Genomic DNA, 8,578 nt, shown 5'->3' with positions numbered 1-8,578 from the left:
ACTGGCAATGGACTAATTTATATCTATAAATGGCTAACTATATATATATATACTGCTCAAAAAAATCAAGCTGTTTGCGTTCCCTTTATTTCTTTGAGCAGTATATATATAATGTGTGTGTGTGTATATATATATATATATCACAAAGATAAGAAAATTAGGCACATATTTGTTCTGGATATTTGGGGAGAAAGTACTAACTAGTCGGTTACTCTTGAAATATCTGAGACAAATAGATGTTGTGCTATTTCTTTTTATTTCTTTGGAGTATACACAATTTGTGCACTAGTTTCCAATCGGATTTTCCTTCTTTTTTTTCTTTTTTTTTCATTTTACAGAGTTTGGTGAACTTTCTACTCGGTGTAATTATCTCTAATTGTGAATATCGGTTATTGTAAAAAATAAATATTTCCATAAAATGGTTTCGGAAAAATATCCGTTTAATAATCAGTCATTAATCTCATTCCCTCTATTTCTGAGGACATAAAATTATAGTATGTTTTAACCAAAGAGTTCATAAGTTATGATTTTACAAGTCATTTATGCAAAGCGAGGTGAAAATCAAAATGACATATTCTAAAGGCAAACAGAAAGGAAGAGTGTCCAAAGGATCTATACAAAGGCTATGTTACAAATCCGAATGCACATGTCTATTTCTAACCATTATATACTGAGCTGATTCTAGGACAGTTCATTATCTGTGTCACTCTGCAGTTATCCAAAAATGACAATTCCTCTTCTAATGTGCCAATGACAAGAAGAGCTGAGAGATTTCCTCTTTCTTTTTGCATTATAGGATCCAGACTGCAGCGAATTGTCTGCCATGTATTTAACAGCAGAATCCTTCAGTTTAGATTAGAGCATCATGAATGAATAATGGACAATATCTGCCATGATACTATCGATTTTACCCTCTTGTGATATTAAGAACATTTCTGTCCTCATTCAACAAGTGAAGTGATGACTGAATAACCCAGAAAGAGCAGAATGTATGGCTACACATGGATGTATTTATATATACACACATACATACATACAAGTGTGCGTGTATATATATATATATATATATATATATATATATATATATATACAGATATGCTATCCATACAGCTTTATTACATGTCACATTTAACACTTGGTGTATTTATTGCAGCTACACCTGTTCCTTCTTCTTATCAGGAGATGTGAGATTGTATGGATACACATGAATGTATTTATATATACACATACATACAGTACATATATATGTATATAAATATATATATATAAATATATATATATATAGCTTTATCACAAGTCACTTTGACTTCCCCATTCTCCATTAGCACCTGGTGTATTTATTGCTGCTACACCTGTTCTTTCTCCTTATCAAGAGTTGTGAGAATGTATGGATACACATGAATGTATATATATATATATATATATATATATATATACACATACATACAGTTATATATATATATATATATATATACAGATATATATATACAGATATGCTATTCATACAGCTTTATCACATGTCACTTTGACTTCACCATTCTCCGCTAGCACTTGGTGTATTTATTGCAGCTACACCTGTTCCTTCTTCTTATCAGGAGTTGTGAGAATGTTTCTCACATTCCATTAAACATATGTCCAAAAGTGATTTCACTTTGTTTACTTTAAGTTCATTTAAAGTAATTTTGTGATAATTCTATAATCAGACGTTAAATAAAGCAGCCATAATATAAATCCAAAGTGCTACAATTAAAAAAAAACCCCCCCAAAAAAACAAAACAAAAAACTAAATAAAGACTGAGTTGTGACTATTGGGGACCACCGGTGCAATCACGTGCACTACAAAGGGATTGTTGTAAATACAATTACAGAGTCGCTGTTAATAATTCATGGGCTGAGATTTGAAATATTAATAAAATGAATTAGAACAAGAGGCTAATTAAAAACTTTAGTAATTGTTGTGAAGACAGCAGAGTAGGAGGAGTGATACACAAAATCCATTCGCATTAGACCCTTTGCTGGGACAAAGTACAGATCTCCTAAAGGAAAGCAGGGATTATTAGTTGTATTAGGATTTCCGATGTTCTCTATCTACCAGAGGATGTGTGGAAGGTGCATGGAGGGAAAATGATTAATCAGACACTGTGAGGAATAATGTTTATTGAAGTGAGAATATTTAAATAAATATAATGAAATAGAATTGAAGAATTATGACATGATTTACTGTACAGGCATAAAGCCACAAATGACTCCACTATCTATCTATCTATCTATCTATCTATCTATCTATCTATCTATCTATCTCTTATCTATCTATCTCTTATCTATCTATCTAATAAATGGTAAATATAAAAATTATAATATATATGTATTTATTCAGTGACACACATTTTTCTAAATATGTATACATTAATCTGTATAAATTCACATTTACATACACATAAAATACACAAGAACACGCATATATATACATATAATATATATACACACACACAAACTCATTTGTTCTTATAATTATTTAACATACACATATGTAAGTACATAGTCATAAATATCGGTATATTCCTAGGTATTGACATGTATACTTATCTAGATATGCGCTCTAAAAAAATAAAAATAAAACATCAATAAAAATGCAAACATACATCTGCTTGTCCTGTACATCTACATTCACATCCATGCATATAATAACAATAATGCACTGCACATTTAAATAACCATATCAGTCACACACATATACATAGGTACATCGTCAGACATATATACAGTAGATAGATTAGTATCATACATTTACATAGGTACATCAGTCACACACATATACATAGGTATGTATGTCACACACACACATACATATATACATCAGTCACACATACTGTATGTATATATATATGTACATATATCACACACATGTATACATAGGTACATCAGTCAAAAACATATATATATATATACATCAGTTACAAATATACTTAGGTACATGAGACACACACATATAGATAGGTACATCTATCACACTCATATACACAGGTACATCTGTCACAAACGCACATAATATACATAGGTTCATAACACACACATATACATAGGTACATCAGTCATACACATATATACATGTGCCTACATCACATACATACATACATACACACACATAGATACATCAGTCATACATAGGTACATCATACACTCATATACATAGGTACATCATTTGCCTACATATATACATACATCACACACATACACATAGGGGAAGAAGAGAGAGCAGTGGAGATAGCGGCGCAATTTGTGAGCGCATGCCATAGACTGCGAGAAAGAGAACTATGATATGTCATGGTCTTCTATGGCCCCACCCTGGATATGCCCCATGCCCCCATCCACCTTCCCTATGCCATGGACTTCTATAGCCCCACCATGGATCTACCCCCATCCACCTTTCCTACAGCCCCTACCCAACATCCCTACAGTCCCTATCCCTATTCCCTTTTGTACACTTGCTTTGGCAAAACTAATGTGTATTTAGTCCTGCCAATAAAGCTTATTTGAATTTGTTACATCATACACATATATACATGGGAAGATCATTTACCCACATACCCACACACATATCATCAGTCACACATATATATATAGGTACATCAGTGATACATAGATACAGCATACATATATATATATATATATATATATAGGTACATCATACACACAACACACACATATATATAGGTACATCAGTGATACATAGATGCATCATACACATATATATAGGTACATCATACACACACATATATATATAGGTACATCAGTCATACATAGATGCAGCATACACACATATATATAGGTACATCATACACACACACACATATATACATAAGTACATGATTCCCCCACATACCTCAGTCACACATATATATATATATATGTATATATATATAGTACATCAGTCATACATAGATACAGCATACACACATATATATAGGTACATCATACACATATATACAGTACATAGGTACATCAGTCATAGGTAGGTACATCATACACACACACACACACACACATATATACATAGGTACATGATTCCCCCACATACCTCAGTCACACATATATATATATGTGTATATATATAGTACATCAGTCATACATAGATACAGCATACACACATATATATAGGTACATCATACACATATATACAGTACATAGGTACATCAGTCATAGGTAGGTACATCATACACACACACACACACACACATATATACATAGGTACATGATTCCCCCACATACCTCAGTCACACATATATATATATATGTGTATATATATAGTACATCAGTCATACATAGATACAGCATACACACATATATATAGGTACATCATACACATATATACAGTACATAGGTACATCATACACACACACACATATATACACAGGTACATGATTCCCCCACATACCTCAGTCACACATATATATATATATATATATGTGTATATATATAGTACATCAGTCATACATAGATACAGCATACACACATATATATAGGTACATCATACACATATATACAGTACATAGGTACATCATACACATATATACAGTACATAGGTACATCATACACACACACACACACATATATACACAGGTACATGATTCCCCCACATACCTCAGTCACACATATACTTAGGTCCATCACCCACACACATGACTATGTATCATAGGTTTTCTGGGTGCAGATTATGAGACAGGGGTTGGGGCCGCCTCCACTTTTGGAGCTTACTGTGGAATTGTCCTTTCTTCCCCACGACATACAGTGATCTATAGAAACTTTTGTGCACATTGATGAGAATCTCCCAGACTGCTGACAGCCCCCAGCGGGGGAGAGTCACCTCCAGGAGCCTTTCCTGGAGCAGAGAGCTGATCGTCTGCAGACCCAGGCGGGATGCTGCACCGCCGACACTCACACTGACATCTATGTATAGGAGCCGAGAATAATCGCGACCCCAGCGCGGCTGTCGCGCCTCCCCGCCTCTGTCGCAGGCTGCTCATTGCAGATCACTGGCTCCGGGAAATGTTAGATACAGTTAATGCAATATTAATCGCCCTTCGGTGATATAAAATGCCATATTTGCCGGCCGCTATAGAGCTTCTGCCGGGGAAGCGCTGGGGAGAGCAGCTGAGTGGTGGGACAAGGCTCGGGATTTATGGCTTTTGTTTGGCTTTTGGCTGCAGACGCAGGAACCTTGTCACGGGGTAAGGACATTTCTTTCCTCGGCACTCTATGGCGGCAGATGGGCCACTGGCTGCTCTCGGGCCGCACAGTCCTCCCAGCAAAGCCTCAGAATCGCTGCTGAGGATGGATGGGGTCACCTCTGCCACGTTACTCCGGGCAGGAGAGGAGCCGCCACCACACTCCGCTTCTTCCCGATCCCCTCCATTTATTTTATGCGCACGAAGCTTCTTTCTGGTCTCTGGCTCCCGCGCTCCATTCTCTGCCCGCATGCCGGTCACTGAGGCCAGGCTGAGTGTAAGCCTCCTCCTTGTTCTGGAGAGATCGGGGCGATCGCACGTGCGCTCCCGCGTCTCATCCCATCTGCCTACAGGCATCGCCCCGGACACCACAGTCCATCAAAGCGCCTGATTAACTCCGCTCTGCCCACCTGCTCAACAGGGCTAAACGCTACCAGCCCCGACCAGGGAGAGCCCACCGGGCGGGTGATGAGACCCACCATCTACCAGCCCCGACCAGGGAGAGCCCACCGGGCGGGTGATGAGACCCACCATCTATCAGCCCCGACCAGGGAGAGCCCACCGGGCGGGTGATGAGACCCACCATCTATCAGCCCCGACCAGGGAGAGCCCACCGGGCGGGTGATGAGGCCAGCAGGATAGTCGGGAACCTGGGCTTCTCTTCTTCATCCTATTAAGCAAGATATTCAATCTATATGTATATATCATACACGAATCACATGTATGTGTGTTAGATGTAAATCTGTGTAAATTATATAAAAATAATAATAATATTAATATTAATTTATTATTATATGTATATCTGTGTATATTATATGTATATACTGTATGTATATATCGTGTATACACATCTATCAATATATGTATCTATACATGTACACACACTCTGTATGTAATAAGTATGCACACATATGTAAATACATACACATCATGTACAGTATATAATATGTATACACACATATATGAGTATATACATGTAATACATATATGCATACACACACCACACATATTGTACATATACATATATTATATATATATATAATGATTACACAAACGACATTTATGTGTTTATATTATATGTGTACACATATACATATATGAACATATATATCTATACATGCACACACTATATATATGTAATATGTATACACGCATACATAAATAAGTATATCTATACACACACACACCACACATGATATGTTTGCACACATAGACATATGATTATATATTTGCATATATTGTACATATATATAATGTATGCACACACCACATATGTAATATGCATACACAAATACATAAATGAGTATATACATGTAATGCATGTTGCATACACACATATATATAATGTATACACACACATAAATGAACATATGTATCTATACACACATCACACAAATCTATATAGATACATGTCTGAATGTATGTATACATATTCTATATACATGTACACATAGAGCTGAGTTTGTCAGTGGACTTCTTTCTATGCCTTGTGATAACTCTTCTGTACTCTCACTAGCACATCACACAATCTGCTCCCTCACTAGTGAATGACAGCTCAGCTCTACCATCCACTATTACATGGATGAGTCGCAGCGAGGAAGCGCAGCCTGTCGCATGGTGGCCGGGAAGAGGAGCGGGTAGGACTCTGCCATTTCCCCGGCACTACAGGCTTCTTCTCCCTTATAGATGAGGAGTGCTGCATTATTGAAGGCCTCTATCACAGCTCTGGGCCCCGGCTCCTCTCCGCGCCGGCTCTGGATGCAGCCTGTAGTATGGGGCGGCCGGAGGCGATGCCTGAGGTAGTATCTCCCGCGGCTCCGCTCGCCATATGTCAGCCGTGAGCCACATGGATCTATTAATCAAAGCCAAAAAGTGCCCCCATTCTGGGTCCAATGCCCAGCACATGGAGACCCACAGAATAAGACAAGAGTCACAACTGAGCCATTCTGCATTTTTATTACCATCGGATGTGAACAGTGACTGTGGCAGCCACCTCTGATCACCAGCACCCCAATATGACCAGAGACCCCACATCAGAGACAGCACCCCAATATGACCAGAGACCCCACATCAGAGACAGCACCCCAATATGACCAGAGACCCCACATCAGAGACAGCACCCCAATATGACCAGAGACCCCACATCAGAGACAGCACCCCAATATGACCAGAGACCCCACATCAGAGACAGCACCCCAATATGACCAGAGACCCCACATCAGAGACAGCACCCCAATATGACCAGAGACCCCACATCAGAGACAGCACCCCAATATGACCAGAGACCCCACATCAGAGACAGCACCCGAATATGACCAGAGACCCCACATCAGAGACAGCACCCCAATATGACCAGAGACCCCACATCAGAGACAGCACCCGAATATGACCAGAGACCCCACATCAGAGACAGCACCCCAATATGACCAGAGACCCCACATCAGAGACAGCACCCCAATATGACCAGAGACCCCACATCAGAGACAGCACCCCAATATGACCAGAGACCCCACATCAGAGACAGCACCCCAATATGACCAGAGACCCCACATCAGAGACAGCACCCCAATATGACCAGAGACCCCACATCAGAGACAGTCTCAGTGCTGGAGAATAATAGGAGTCCAGAACATCCAAGAGAATGTTTCTGGGGGATCAAAGAATTACATTAGTTATTATTATAGCTATTTTTGTTAGACACCATATAAATAATAGTAATACTAATAATTATCCTTATAATTGTTATAACAATGCAATGTGACATACATAACATAGATAAAGCAAAGTAGCCCCACAGCCTGGGATAGAGGGGGAGAGGGCCCTGTCCTGAGGAGCTGACACTCTACAGCGTCCTCTACCAGAAAGAACAGGCCAGGATCTGCTCTGACTTACTGGCTGCTAACAGAAAGCAATAGCTGCATTCCTCTGCCCTACAGAATGCCCTGTCCAGGCTCAGCACTGTGAAGGAGCACAAGGTCGCACGGTTTGGGGCAGTTCCCCCCATTTCTCCCTGCAGAGGAGGCCCAGGGAGGTGTCAGGTTTGGGAGCGCTCCTGCGATCCTTTCTTCTGTGCTTCTTGTGTTGAGATGTCCCACAATCCTGCGGGCGATTCCTCAGAGCAGCCGATGGAGGTAGACAGCGGCCACCTGCTTCCAGGGCCTGACAGCTCCTGTACCGGCCCCATAGAAGACACCCAGTGTAGCGCCGGAGCTTTCTCCCTCCACAGTCACAGGACGCCACCACAGACATGGCCGACTCCTACAGGAGAGAGATTCTAGGACATTCAACTATTCTCACATACAACAACACAGCAGAGGTGTCCGCCATTCTCCGCAACTTCTGCCACAGGGCAT

General features: G+C 39.6%; 1 long non-coding RNA gene across 1 annotated transcript in view; it reads left to right on the top strand.

The window, feature by feature from the left end:
• Window positions 1-5,090: 5,090 nt before the first annotated feature.
• LOC141094619 (uncharacterized) overlaps window positions 5,091-8,578 on the top strand; it is a 76,224-nt gene continuing 72,736 nt past the window's right edge. Inside the window, exon 1 of the long non-coding RNA XR_012233131.1 lies at window positions 5,091-5,228. This is a non-coding gene — a long non-coding RNA (uncharacterized lncRNA). The remainder of the gene's footprint in view (window positions 5,229-8,578) is intronic.

Source organism: Dendrobates tinctorius, unplaced genomic scaffold (assembly GCF_039654945.1).
Source record: "Dendrobates tinctorius isolate UK_male_01 unplaced genomic scaffold, ASM3965494v1 ptg000064l, whole genome shotgun sequence".
In the NCBI taxonomy this organism is placed as follows: Eukaryota; Metazoa; Chordata; class Amphibia; order Anura; family Dendrobatidae; genus Dendrobates; species Dendrobates tinctorius.
The sequence above is the reverse complement of the archived record's forward strand: the minus strand, read 5'-3'. Positions and strand labels throughout refer to the sequence as shown.